This window comes from Camelus bactrianus, chromosome 21, assembly GCF_048773025.1.
Source record: "Camelus bactrianus isolate YW-2024 breed Bactrian camel chromosome 21, ASM4877302v1, whole genome shotgun sequence".
In the NCBI taxonomy this organism is placed as follows: domain Eukaryota; kingdom Metazoa; phylum Chordata; class Mammalia; order Artiodactyla; family Camelidae; genus Camelus; species Camelus bactrianus.
Genome location: NC_133559.1, coordinates 12,578,207 through 12,593,238, shown reverse-complemented (window position 1 = coordinate 12,593,238; position 15,032 = coordinate 12,578,207). Strand labels below are relative to the sequence as shown.

Below are 15,032 nucleotides of genomic sequence, written 5' to 3'. Positions count from 1 at the left end.
TCTTTTGGATGTGTCACAATGTCAAAATTAGTCTTTTAAAAGGGCAAGCAAAAAAGTCTAGTTTTATTTGCATTACACAGATAAAGGGTCTTTTTCTCTGGGGGTGGTGGGGGGACACATAACGGTCTTCTGGCAGGGAAGCACCTTTAAAAATCAAGTTAAATTAAAAAAAAAAAAATCCAAGTTAAAAAAAAAAAAAAAAAGGCTCTCCCAGGCCTAGTTATTTGAAGAATTTGGGCAGCCACTATCTGTACAACACATGGCTTTCTCCGCATCCCTCCACTGCCAGGTCTCCTACCCTACCTAACCCTTGGCCTGGTCCAATCACTCGGCTTCTGCTGTGGCCAGAAGCACTTTTTCCGCAGCCTCAACCCAGTTTGCCTTTCCGTCTGTGGTATTTTTCTCTTTCCCACCTCCAAAGGGTCACAGTTACTCCTAATATCCATCCAGGTCTAGCTGAGAATAATCTCATGCCTATAAATGTGCTTGTACTACTAAGTTCACTAGTGTTGCCTCCATTTGGTCTGACCAGGCTGCCATCATGAATAGCAGTGTACATTATAGGGGCCCAGAATTGTGGACAGAAATAACAATGAAGGGCCTATACTATAAGGTATAAGGTAGGAGAGAACAAAGCCAAGTTTTTAATTTGATGCTCTTGATATTTAATATTGGTAAGGCAAGCCATGGATTACATCCCTGAGCTTATTAAATAATTTTCATTTTGGTCATGTGAACTTCAATTAGTTTCCCTTAATCTTTAAGATTTGGTACTTAGTTTTTAATAGTATAAGCTGTTGGTTTTGGCTATCCAGCATTCCAATAGCTTGACTACTTGTTGGTATCACCATTGAGTGGTTTTTGTGAGGAAGTATCTCCAACTACAGAAGCCTAAAGCAGGGAGCCATAGCCTCTCTCCCAGTTCTCTGGCAACTAGGCCATGAACATGTGTCCTCAGCTTGGCAGTCAGATACTTCTCTTGAATTCAAAGACTCGGGCCTTAGTGAATAAAGACTCGGAGAGATATAGATTATTCATAGCAGTGATGAGAGCCTGCCATTGGCAACAGTGCTGGCAGCTGTGGGGTGGCCAGTGGTAGGTTGTCCTAACCCCACTTCTTGAGCCGGGACAATGGCTATTCTTTGCTATGTGGCCTCCTTTGGTTCCCACCATATTTCAAGCTGAACTCTCCAACCTTCCACAGAATTTTGAGAACAAACACATAGACCCCCAATAAATTCCTTTTCTGCTTAATGTAAGAAGTTTCTGCTATAATTTAAGTTACAGTAGGTTTCTGTCATTTACAACCAAGAAACAGTTACTGGCACAGAGCTGGAATTTCATTTCCGACATACTTGATGTTGCCAGTTAATGTCTGATCTAACATTTTCTGGAAACATTGATTTTACTTAGATAAATCATGCCATTATTGTAGGTAGATAAAATACAACAGATTGAGCTATAAATCAGTGGAACTCCTTATCTTACATTTGATGCCCAAAGTAATGAAAATTGACCGTGTCACCACCATTCTACTGAAAGTGTCCTCATAAATATTATATTCTAATTGTTAAAGCCCCTTGCTTTTATCCAGCCCTCACCCCAGACCCCTCTCTGCAGCGCTTGACACTCAACTTTCCCTCCTTAAACTCTCTTAGTTCTCATGTCCCACCAATGTTTCTGCTGTTGTTGCCTTCTCTTCTGCCACCTTCCATGTTAATTTATTGGTGTTTCTTAGAGGTGAATTGTTTTTCAATCCATATCATCCCTTGGCATTCTAATCTAGTCCCATGACTTGAAGTATATGTCTGGTTCAAACCTCTCAAAACTTAACTGAAGACCCATATTCATGACTGTTCACTAAACATCCCCTCTGGAATATTCTATAATATGGTCCTCAAACTACAATTTATCTTCCCCCTGGATTTCCTATTTTAGTTAACTCATCAATTTCTTTAAAACAAATTTTTTATTGAAGTATAATTAATTTACAATGTTGTGTTAGTTTCAGGTATACAGCAAAGTGATTCAGTTATATATACTTATTTTTCACATTCTTTTCCATTATAGGTTATTACAAGACATTGAGTATATCACTCCCTGTGCTTTACAGTAGGTCCTTGTTGTTTATCTATTTTATATACAGTAGTGTATATATGTTAATCCCAAACGCCTAATTTATTCCTCCCCCTCCCCCACCCCACTTTATCCAGCTCATCAATATCAATTTAGCTATTCAAGTAGAAACCTAGAATCATCTTGGACTCCTCCATTTTTCTTGCCCTCAACACTAAATATGTCCCTTTCTTATTGGTGAGCTTAATGCCATTTTTTGTATTCCTCTACTTACTCCTTGGTAATCTCATTTAGTCTCAGGGTTTTAATATTATCTATATACTGATGACTCTTGAATTTACATTTCTAAGTCCAGCTCACTCCCTTGGCCTTGATTCCTATAGCCAACTGCCTACTTAAAATATCCCTTTGGATACCTCTTAAGATATCCAACACTGAGCTCCTGGCAGATCTCTCAAATGTGCTTCTCCCATAGTGTTTTCCATCTCAGTGGCAATGCCATTCTTCTCAGGTGCGCGGGCCAAAATATTGCAGTATTCTTCTCATACTCCATGTCCAATCCATCAGCTAATCCTACTGATTCTACTTTCTAGATATATCCAGAATCTAACCATCAGTCCAAGCCATCATTATCCATTGTCTGTATACAGACTATGCCTCCTTAATGATCTGTCCACTTCTGCACTTCCCTTCTTGAAGTCTATTCTCATCACAGCAACCAGAATGATCCTATTAAAATGTACACCAAAGTGCTCCAATGATTCCCAATCTCAGAGTAAAATTAAAATAACCTCAGTGGCCTTTTAAAAATATATGTTATGACCCAGCTACTTACTTCTCTGACATCATCTTCTACAGTTCTTTGCTTAAGTATGCTCTAGCTGCAGCAGCCTCCTTTCTTATTCCTCACATACAATGAGTATGTTCTTACTTCAGGGCTTTTATATTTGCTGTTCCTACTGGAATATCCTATCCTAAAACATGCACATGGCATGTGTCTTCACCCCCTTCAAATCTTCACTCAAATGTCAGCTTCTCAATGAGGTTTTTCTTGGCTACCCTAGTTAAACTATACAACACATCCCCACCAAACACACTCACATCCTTTCCCTTCTCTGCTTTACTTTTGTCCCTAATACTTACTGTCTGTCTGTATCCTCTATAAGCAAGCTCTATAAGAGTTGATATTTTTAATCTGTTTTGTTCACTGGTGAATTCCCAGGATCTATTATGGTCCTTCATATGACAGGTATACAAAAATGGTTTATAATATAAATAAGTTAGCTACAGGGAAGTTACAATAATAGCTTTTAACTAGCTGCCTGCCTCAAGGAGGCAAGGGTCCTTGAGACCCTTTCAGTAAGTCTATAAGGTCAAATTATTTTCGTAATAATATTAAGACATTATTTGCCTTCTTTCACCCTCTCGAAATTTGCACTGACGGTGAAAAAGCAAGGTAAAACTGCTGGGCCTTGGCATAAATCTAGGTAGTAGCACCAAACTATAATAGTAATCATTGTATTCTTCACCGCCACACACTCTTAGTAAAAATGAATCAGTGTATGAATGTAAAGTGAATTAAAAATTTTAAAGCCGAATTCAATTAAGAATATCCTTGTCAAAGCAGTGAAAATTATGAATATTCTCTGTGATGAAATGGGGAAGTACGTTTAAAAAGTTTGCTGCCTACTGAAGCATGATGGCTATCTCTGGTGGGGGAAGGGGGAGGGGACTTACGTGATTCAGTTGCCAAGCTGAACTACCCACTTTAACTTGAAAGAGTGACTGACAAACTATTGTTATTCAAGCTTGGGTATCCATTAGACATTTTCTTGAAAATAAGAGAAGTAAGCCTATCACTTCAAAGAGAACAGCTGACAATATGTATTGCAAATGATAAAATTTGAGCTGGTAAGCAAAAATCAGAATTTTGGTAACTTTGTGTCCACCATAATAAGCATAGCTTTCTTGATGTGACTGGTAGTGATATTAATGAATGTGATTTTTAATATTGTGTAATGAAATGTGTTAATATCTGGAAGATCTCCATAATTCAATGAACCAATATTTTCCAAATGACCAGTGAGTGCATGATGTTCCAAAATCATCCATGTATAAAAGTTCCACTCAAAATGCAGGATAGATCAATGGCTTTTAATGTTATAGAGTATATAAAAGTTCCATTGATACTGTGTCAGATTCCATACTGCAACTAATCTTTTAAGAAATGATTGCCTGTTGAGTTCTGATGTAGTATCAAAAAAATGATCCACAATTATCTGAAACTCTCAAAACAATTTAACAAGAACCTAAACTACAGTTCACTCTCCAGTGTGAGATCTACTTAAGTGCTGATATGAGTAATTAATGGTGAAGCACTAGAGGAAATAAGATGTGCTGAGCGCTGCCCTGGAATGCTAGGTCAAACAAAAAATTATTCTTCATAAACAAAGACTCTGAATAGGTGGGAGGCCTTTGGCAAGATACTATATTACAAAGGTAATGCTCCTTATTCTAGAAGGTTTTTTTTTTTTTTTTTTGAGGGGGGAGGACTTTTTTCTCTAAGTTTTGGATCTTTACTCTTATAACAAGTAAATCTTTTATTAGGAAACATGGCTATAGATATGTCCTTTAGACCTATCAAACGGTTGTGAACTCTGACATTCAAAGAAGATCATGAGAAATCACCTACAAACACAGACCTCAAATGTTGTTTAGAATGACAATATGAAATAGTGAACTGAAGTATCAGGCTAATTATAAAAAGGAGCCATAAATTAAAAAGAAAAATAAAAACCTATCATTTAGGAAAACAAATAGGTACTATTTTTAAAAACCCACCAAGGAAAATGTCCAAGAAGTGAATGCTAGATAAAAAAGGGAGGTAAAGATATTAAGTTGACTAATCTGACCCCTTTCTCTGTTTCAACATACAGTTATTAAGCAAAGAAAGCAAACTGCTGCTTTCTAAAATGTTAAAAAATAAAATAATCCAAAGTAGTCTAAAACTTCCCTGACATTTTTCTATTCTCCCAACTCTCTCTTGTACCACTCAAAATGTGATAGCCAATAAACTGAAAATCTGGTCCCAATTTCCTTCTCCAGCCTTATCCTGTACAATACTCCCTGAATTCTAATAAACTCAGATTATTTCCTTTATTTCCTTTCTTTTAGGTACTGTAGTGAGGGTCCTGTGTCTGTGATGTCCTGACCCTTTATTATTCTATACTGGGAATATACCTTTCTGGCTTACATGATTCAGCTCATACTTTTGTTTTGTTTTGTTTTGTTTTTGAAGGCTTTGATCATCTCCCTCTTGATCTGAAATCTCAGGTGTCAAGTCTCATGTAGGAGATTTTCTTAAAAGTCTGTTATTACATTCAAAAAGTCAACCAAAATATGACAGAAATGTCATTAGGCAAAAGCACAGAGTCACAGGGCAGGAGAGACCTCAGAGATCTTGGAGCCTCTGCCCTCATTTGAAAAAGCTGAGGCCCCAGCTGGGATTTAGACCAACTCTGTCAACAATAATTTTATTCTTACATACCAACAATCATCAGATCAAAATAAATGTTTCTAAAATCACCAAGAAAAACGACAATGAGATCTTCAAAGTAGAAAATACAATTCACTCATGAAAGTCAGTATATCAAATTGCTAAGAGTGCTGGATTCTGCCCACTACCTGGATAGGTTTCTGGGATGTCCCTAATAATAAAGTCATATTTGTCTTCACATGAAATTTCCACTCTTTCCCTTGTGTTCTTCTGGTCTTTCTTTGGTGTGTGATCAGGAAGCACACACTACACCTTTAACATCACTCTGAATCATGTAAGATCAGGATGCTGAATATACTGGAGGGAAAACTGTCATTATAGATAATATTTATAGTCTCTAGGGGGAGGGTATAGCTCAAGTGGTAGAATGCATACTCGGCATGCAGGAGGTCCTCGGTTCAATCCCCAGTACCTCCTCCAAATAGAAATAAATAAATAAACCTAATTACTTCTCCCTAATAAAAACAAAAACAAAAACATAGTCTCTAATCTATACGAATGATAGATAATTACATGAAAGCAAAAACTAATTACATGAGAGCAAGAACTAGGGATGACTGTAAATAAAGGTGACTTAAAGAATTTCAATATAATTATTTCAGTATTATCAATAGGACCCTAAAATGCATTTGCATGAACAATTCTATCACAGTCACATTTTAAAATGTTACTGTCAAAATAAGTACAGGCAATCTTATTTATTAGTAATTATTCTTATATATTTTAAGTGATCAGTAGCGGAAACAGTCCTATAAATCTTTGAATATTTCTACAACTCCCAAGATAAACTTTGTTCATGAAGAGAATCGAGAACTGTTAAATGACTTTCTTGGTTCATCACAAAGATGAAATAAATGTGTGACTCTACTGTGGGCAGACAAAGAATGATCAAAGTATAATCTGATGATAATTCTCAGTTGTAAAACTTTTCTAGAAAATAAAATCATTCCATTATAAAATAGTGTTTAAATTACAGTATAGTGGTTTTAAACCACCAAACTTTAGGTGAGTACATAAGTTAGCTATTTATTTACTTATAAGTTATTCAAGAGCAAGTTCAAATCTAAAAAATAGCAGCTGTCTGCTACACACATTAGTATTGCCAAAACGGTAGATATAGACCCAATTTATGGCTCACCTAAAACATACTTAAATACACTGGGGGTGGGGGCAGGGAGACATGTTGGGACTGAAGAATATGTTTGGTTAATGAAGACTAAGCGGCTTTAAAAATTACTTCACATAAGTACATTCAGATACTTCATATGTATGACAAATAGGAAAATCTGTTTCATGATAGTTAAGGATAATGTTTCCTGGTTAACAGGACCGAATAATATATGGGTGATTGACATAGTGGTCTCTCTACTGTAACTAATGTTACTAAGATTAAACAGCAAAAGTATTCCAAATGTAAATTAGTAAATGTACAGAAAGGGTTTCATATACACTTGCACAAAATAACTGATCAATAAATCCGCAGGATACGTTAATCAACAGACAGGTACAATTTCACAGTTTAATGAAATAATACTGCTTCTTGAAATTACTGAGAGAAGATCGAGATTGTAACTAAGAAAATAAATTAGCCATTAACCTGATAGTGTAGCTAAAAATTTCAGAATTAATTTCAGAGTAAATTTAGTTAGTTTAGAAAATAGTGAAGTTTCAAAGAGACTAAATAAAATAATTAAAGGAATAACCAGATCCTAGCATTAATTCATTACAAGGAACAACAATCTGCCTCTTGTATACATATGTTTAGAACAGCACTACTCTGAAACAATATTGAAAGTCTCCAACTTATTTTCTAGGTAGAACTTTTAAATTAAACCTTTTTGAATAAATTTAAATGATTTTTGAGGTAGGAATGGAAGAGCTAAAAGAAATGAGTAATATTATACTCCTTTCTGACTATGATAATTCTCATAGCCTTTTAAAATTTTGATTTTAAAATGTCATTTTTAATTTTCAGATTTTTAAATTTTCTTATGGGGCTAAAGTTCATTAGTTTTGCGCAAAACTTTTACAGAATGAGCACGTCTCAGGTAACACATAAATTTATGTACTTGCAAAGCAAAAAAGTAGCACATACCACAAGATTAAGCTGTTCTGACCTCATTTGTTGCCATTACTCTAATCTTGTTTCTAAAAGTATACACAGAAATTAGATTCATAAGTAACGTTTAATATTTCCTACCTTACTAACTAGTCTTTAAGACTTCTTATAATACAGTGCAATAATGTGGAATTTAAATGCTAAAGATTATATTCAATTTATTGGCTTCTTATTGAAAATATTAACCCTCAGGTCATGAAATTCATTAAAAAAAAAAAAGGGCTTTCTAAGAGGCCTTTTTTCATTACTCCTTCATTGAACAGCAACCATAAAAGTATGTCAAATTTCTTCAGTCTGGATAGGTGCCTAATAGAAGTACTGGAGTAACCTATGAAATATATATAAGTAACGAGTTCAATAATTTTGTGCTTGTTTCACAGCATAAAATGTAGGGAAAAAAGCAGAGAAAAATATTCACCAATATTACAGAAACAAAGGAGTAAGATAGTGATGTGTTGAGTTCATTATGCTTTTTAAACTGTTTAATATTTATGAAATATTTTTTAATCAGAATGTTTTAAGTCTTTATATTTATTACCAAATAAAACTTAAAATCTAAGAGAATTCCTTCTTAAGTATTTAACAAACTATGTCACTTTTAAGTATTCATTCTTTGATATACTAGACTTATTTCTCTATAACTCTTGGTTAGACAAGTAATAAAAGAATTACTGATGCTGTTAATGGGGTGAGAGAGTTGTTTTCAAATAGGCTTATGCAGCATGGGGATTCAGTACAGATGTTTGGAATAACTTGCAGCTGTTGTAGGGTGAATAGGCTTAATGAAATCACTGGGAATACTGAAGAATTGCCAGGAGTACTTTAAAACAGTTATATTATTGTGATACAAAAGAGTTTAATTAGAAGCCTAAAATTGTTTCGTTCTGAATCAAATTTTTAGATGTCTCTCATTGTTACATATTCCTAGGTATACGCCCACAAACACCCTTAATTGTAACCGAGTGCCTCACTTACTATATGTCTTATGAGAAAATAATTTTCTTTATAATCCAGTTTTGGTTCAATTCAACTTAACTCAAAATACTTTATAAACTTATTATATGCAAAACACCATGAGGGATAAAGAGTAAATTTTAAAAACTCTATTCTCAACATCTACAGAAGATATGAGATATACACATAAAAATAATACAAAGAAAAAGTATTACAGGAATTCAATGGAATTTAGGGGATTTAATTGAGTGTTCACATCCTGTTCCTTGAGGAAGAACCTGACTTTGCCTGAAATTATTTGTCAGCACCATAGGTACATTATTGTTTCATCCAGATAAAAACAGGAAAGTGTCTCAGTCTTCAAAACAAGATGTCCATCTTACCATCCATTTGGTTTCAAAAGCATATGGAGCCACCGTGAATTAGCAATACAGAATACTAGTACTCTAGGCTCTCACCAAAAATCTAGATAAAAGATATGATATTTAGAAGGTATGCTTAAGGGGCATGCTAGCCATCCAGTCTTTTAGGCATTCCAAGTTCCAAGACCAAGTTGGATTCTGAGAACGCTTGGTTCACAAAGTTTAGCTTCTCTCTGAATGACTTTTACTATATTGTATTATTATAAAGAGATGACAAAGCAAAGTCTACAGTTTATGGAATAAATGTCTCCATAATATATCATTGTAGAAGCTTTTGGTTCAGCTTCAAGACTCATCCCCATTACGTTAGGAATCTTAGCCCTAGTACATGCTGTCTAGTGCAAATATACTGCGAACCATGTATACAAGCCCATGTAAACTTTCTAGTTCACAATAAAAAAGTAAACGAAATGGGTGAAAATAATTTTAATAATCTATTTTATTTAACCCAATATCCAAAATATTATCATTCAACATGTATGTAATCAATGGGAAAATTATTGAAATAGTTTCCTTTTTTTCCTTCAAACTCTAAGTCTTCAAACTTTAGTGTGCAGTTTATATTTACAGCACATCTCCATTAGGACCAGTTACATCTGAAGACTAGTGGCTAGTGTAGTGAAAGTGCAGCTCCAGAGGATAAACTTCTTTTGGAAAATGGTCCTTTGAGCCTTCCTCTTTAACAAAAAATTACAGCTTCTCTGCTTTCCTCCTTTGTTTTGTAGGTTATTAGGAACACAGCCATGACAACTCCACTTAGCAGTTTTTTGGTGGTGAAGAGCGGAGGGTGGGGGACTTGGTCAGTAGGATATTTTAAGCCTGTACATTCAAAAGTTAAATAAAATCTTGTACTAAACTCCTCCTAGTCTACCTCCAAATGCTCTAGTAGCATCACCCTCCAACACAAATGGCATGGCTAAAAGTATCGAATAACGCCTCCTGAGAAGAAGTGGAACTGGAGGTATTGAAACTCCTGGATTTTGTTTAGGAAGTGTCATTTTTACGATCAAAACAGAATTACATTTAACATATAGAGATTGTTTTAGATTTTTTTTACATAATCTTTAATTAAGTAAAAATATTACAGCCCATTCTGGTTTAGAAACATTTCAATATCTCTTAAATTTTGCAAAATAAAATAATATACCACTACCACTAATTAGAGACTATGTTAATTTGTGGAATTCTTCTGGTTCACGTATTTCTGGAACTCTCTCTTAACATAATCTCAATTATTGGTAATAAGGAGGTAGTAAGGTGCAGTGAAAAGGGCACTAGCCTGAAATGGAAGATGACTAAGCTTCTAGACTTTGCTTTGTCACACGAGTTGTGTGAATCTATTTAATTGTCTGGATCGAAATTTCTTCACTTGTAAAGTTAAGGGGGCAAAAGTACATCTCTCAATCTCAAAAATCTTAACTGGAAACTATAAATTTATTCAAGAATTTCAAAATGGCATATTATTTGAAGTAATTGTTATTTCCAATGTAATGTTGTAAAACTGTAAGAGTGAGAATGAATAACAAAGCCAAAATAAATGGTCAGATTGTAAAATGAACCAAATTTTGATTGCAGGTTCAATTCCTGTTCATTAGCTCCTGCTAGCTTTTCACTAATAAGTAAAAGTAACACTTGACCTTCTCCATGTGAGAAAATTAATTAAATTCAGTTTAGTAGTGAAACATTTTAAATTTGAGTGACTGGGATCACAAAGCTTCACTGATAAAATACTGCTAATTGACCTTTAGGAACCTGAAGACATCACAATAAAGAAAGCAAAGAAAAAATATACAAATGTATAATCGTCTAATAAGAAGCACCTGCTATTACTGATGAAAAGATGTCATGAAGCTTATATATATATACATATATATTCTGCTTCCATGGATAATTTCAGTTCAGGGTAGGCAGACACTTATGTGTCAGCAGTACAGTGTTCTAATGCAGAGAACAAGGGTGGTCCAGCACCTGTTTCTGTAATTGACTGAGTTCTTTGTTTTTTTTTAAAAAATCAGAAATTAAAAAAAAATGCCTTGATGTCAGTGCACAATAGCATCTTTCAGAAATGTTTATATGTTGACAGAGGAAGTAGGATTCCCTCCTACTCATACCAAATCATGTAAGCAGGCAGAACTCATCTAATCAGTATAAGATAATGTAATTGCTTTTTTATACATATTTATAGAGGTAGTAAAATGTATTTTGGTGGGGATAAGCACTAAATAATTAAATTATCACAGACATATTGCTAATGCCATTATGGAACCCCAATGTGAAAACAGAGTAAAATCCTAATCTAAATATCTAGACATTCATACAGTCATCCAGGCACATGTCCTCCTGGCTACACGATCTCTATTTTCCACACTCTAGTCATAATCCCTGCCTCAGATGAGTATCATTTTCACAGTTAGGTAACAGAGCCCTGAGAATCCTTGGAAGACACAACGAAAGGAGGTTTATGTATTGCTATCTCAATCTGGGGCTTTCAATCAAATGAAATTCTAGTATCAGTAAGACTGGATTTAAACATAAATGCTTATTTTTTATTGAAGTGTGTATAATCTTTGTTGCAATAATGTAAAAACATGTATGTAGCCTTTAAAATAAGTGAAACACATACATATGTTTCAATAATTTTTAAAAAAATAGTGGATTATGGGTGATTTCTCCCAGTTTGTTTTTCAAATTTCTGAGTGTTGAGATAGTCCTTCTGAAACTGAAAAAACATTTTAAATTGATCACGTAGTTATCTATTAACGGTTTAGGCCATTTCAGCAGAAATATGAAAACCCCATAAAGACTATAAAAAATGTTGCCTCTAACAACCAAAGAATTTATAAACAATTCAGTAATTTTAAAAACCTCTGAGCTCCAAAGTTTGAGAACTTTAAATTTAAGCCTTTTACATCATTCATATGGCTTAAGGTTTCAGAATTTTACTCAGTTCTAAAAACCAGACCTACCAATTTCAGAATTTCCAATCAAATTTCAGTTAGTAGCTCTCGTGAACCACAAAAAGAATTTACAACTAAAATTATTTAATTCCAAAATGAGTTTTTCAAACCATTTCCTAAGAACGAAACATAAACACACTCTCCCTCAATTCAGCTGTCTTTTTAAAAGAAATTGAAAAGGGGCTTTGAATACTAACAACAGGTAAATGATTTATGTTGGATACCATGTTTTCACATCACTTCCTAAAATAGGATTATTACTATTAAAAGCTTTTGCAACCATTTGTAAGAAAGGGGAAAATCACAAAGAGCTTAATTTTTATAGAAGTAGGGACTTTATAAAAGCATTCCAGATCCAATTTTGTTTGATATAATGTTAGAACAGGGAGAAAAATGCAAATGCCAGAATCTTTAACTATAAAGGATATGCATATTTTCTTAGTAAAAGGCATGCTTTGGTACTAAGATGCAATTTATTTCAATCTGGCAAAGGGTTTGATAGCTTAAGAGTGTAAGGAACAAGTTCTTTTGGTTGGTTAGAAGTGGGGTCTGAGTACTGGTATTTCTTAAAAGCACCTCACATAATTTTAATGTCCAGATAAAGTTGAGAATCATTTGTTGGATTTAGGGTATTTTTCTTTATTAGAAACTTCTCCAGAGATTAGGCTCATTAAACATAAGTCAAAGTTTGTATTTATAACGTAAATATCTTGTCAAATATTCAGGCTGCAATGATTTTTTCTTACCTTTATACAAAACTATATTCTCCATGTAAAAGCTGAGCTTAAGTAATATTAAGAAGTGAATAAATGCTACTATAAAGTTTATATTTTGAAGATAAAAAAGCAAGCTATAATCTATCTTCTCCCATAAAGGTTTAGAAATTGTCAATTATCATTTAGTGTAATAAATATCACCTTTATAAACCTCAACAACAAAAAAAGAGCAGAAGGAACAAGTAAAAGATGATGGTTATATTTTGTATGGAACAGATATTTTAAACATTAGATGATTGACTATGGTTGAAAAATAAGCAACAACTGAACTTCCCTTACACTGTCCATTATATACTTGTATGCAATTCAATGCCTATCAAATGGCATGAACTGATGTAGGGTTCCTGGCACTTTTCTGAATCATACATACTTTATAAGAGAAATAAAGAGAATGCTTGAGGGGGAACGTCAAATGCAAACAGAAGTCCTTTTATTAGGCATTATCTTTTGTTGGTGATGTTTTTTTAAGGACCAACTAGATTCAGGCTTTCTAGAAGTTCCAACAAAAGAATAAACTTATTCTACCTTGGTAGCATTTTTTAGAAGTTTACTTTGAAAATAAAGTTTCCACTAAACCAGTTTACAAATTTTTCTAATCCACACAGGTTACAACAGACACATAATCATATCCATTTTAGTAAGGACAGGCCCAAGTATAAGGTTATGTTCTATAACTAAGAGTAAAAATTTTTTTAAAAGGTGACTGAAACAGAATTTTATGTCTCTAATTCACTTTACTCATGGAGAAATAGTCGGTTTACTCCTTCAGGTGAAACATAAGGAAAATGAAAAAGCAAAAGAAATGCCAAAAATCATTAGGCACTTTCTGGACAGACACTGACACCACCTCAGAAAAAACGTAACAGGCATCACTAACCCACCTTAGGAAAACAAAAACCACCCACTGGTAATGTGGTGTAATTCAAACTAAGAAAGATTTCTTGAAAAAAAAAAGGGGGGGGGGGCAAAAGAAAACATCCCTGCTTTTTATCTTAAACAATTTCTGCCGTTAAATAGAAAATGTTTTCATAGCAGCTTTTACAGTCAAGTCTGTACAATAAAGATTCATACTGGTTTTCACCCCTGGCAACCAAACACATTGTTGAAGAGAAACTCCTAAATAAAACGTCTCATTCAAAAGTGATTTCACTCACTAAGTAGGGGGAGAAGGATGATTAGGCTCAATTAAACGAATAGATAAAATAATCATGTTTGACCTTGTCTAAAACAAGATCTGAAGGTAATTTCCTTTGCAGTAAGGAATATATTCTTATAAAGACACTGTGCAAAAAGGAAAAAAAGGTAGAATTACAAATTAGTTTTAATAATAGATTCTAGACTGACTCTTGCATGATTACCTAGTTTCAGAGGGTCTTACATGGAAAAGAAATTTCACAGGGAAATACATCCTCATTTCTCACAAAAAATTAATTTAATCCCTCATAATTTCCCTACCAAAAACTCATTTGAGAAATAATTTATTGCATGAAAGTACTTCTATAAAATACATTAAAAGATTAAGGTCATAACTTTTGCATGAATAATCTCAAAAATATTATTAGGATTCAGGGCCCAGTTAGTTGAACGGAAAAAAGAGATGAAGCTGTCAATTGTACAGGAACAATCTAATTCCTACATATAAAAAGGCATAAAAAATAACTTACACTCACACTTTTCCAAGTGTCTATTGTATAATTTCCACAGGTGGTGTTTTTGAGTGATGAAGACCCTTAAATAATACTAATACTGAAAAAAATGTTTTCAATAAATATACTTCAGCTGGCTGAAATATCATCATCATCAGAAAAGATAAAATTCTGAACAAAAACCATTATGGAGGAAGGATTCCATCATATCACATCACAAGAAATTCTCTCTGATGCATAAAGTGACTTGGGGTGCAGTAATTTATCTTACCTGCAAACAAAATCTGGAAATGCTGGACTTAAAATATTACAACAGTACAGAAGACAACAATACTTTCCCCTCAACCAAACAGCAAAAGCAAGCAGGAGGAAAAACCCCAATAACATTTTAGAGTCTTTAGATTTTAATAAATGGCCCATGTAGTGTGAAAGGAAAACTCTTATGAGAGCCTATAAGAAATATCTTAAGAGACAAAAGGGGAAGGGAGATGGAAATCAGCTGAGGGGGAAAAAAATGTGACATAAA

At 33.9% G+C, this 15,032-nt stretch overlaps 1 protein-coding gene across 1 annotated transcript in view; it reads right to left on the bottom strand.

The window, feature by feature from the left end:
• ATF6 (activating transcription factor 6) overlaps window positions 1–15,032 on the bottom strand; it is a 166,932-nt gene that overhangs the window by 50,590 nt on the left and 101,310 nt on the right. The gene's annotated exons all lie outside the window — the stretch shown is intronic.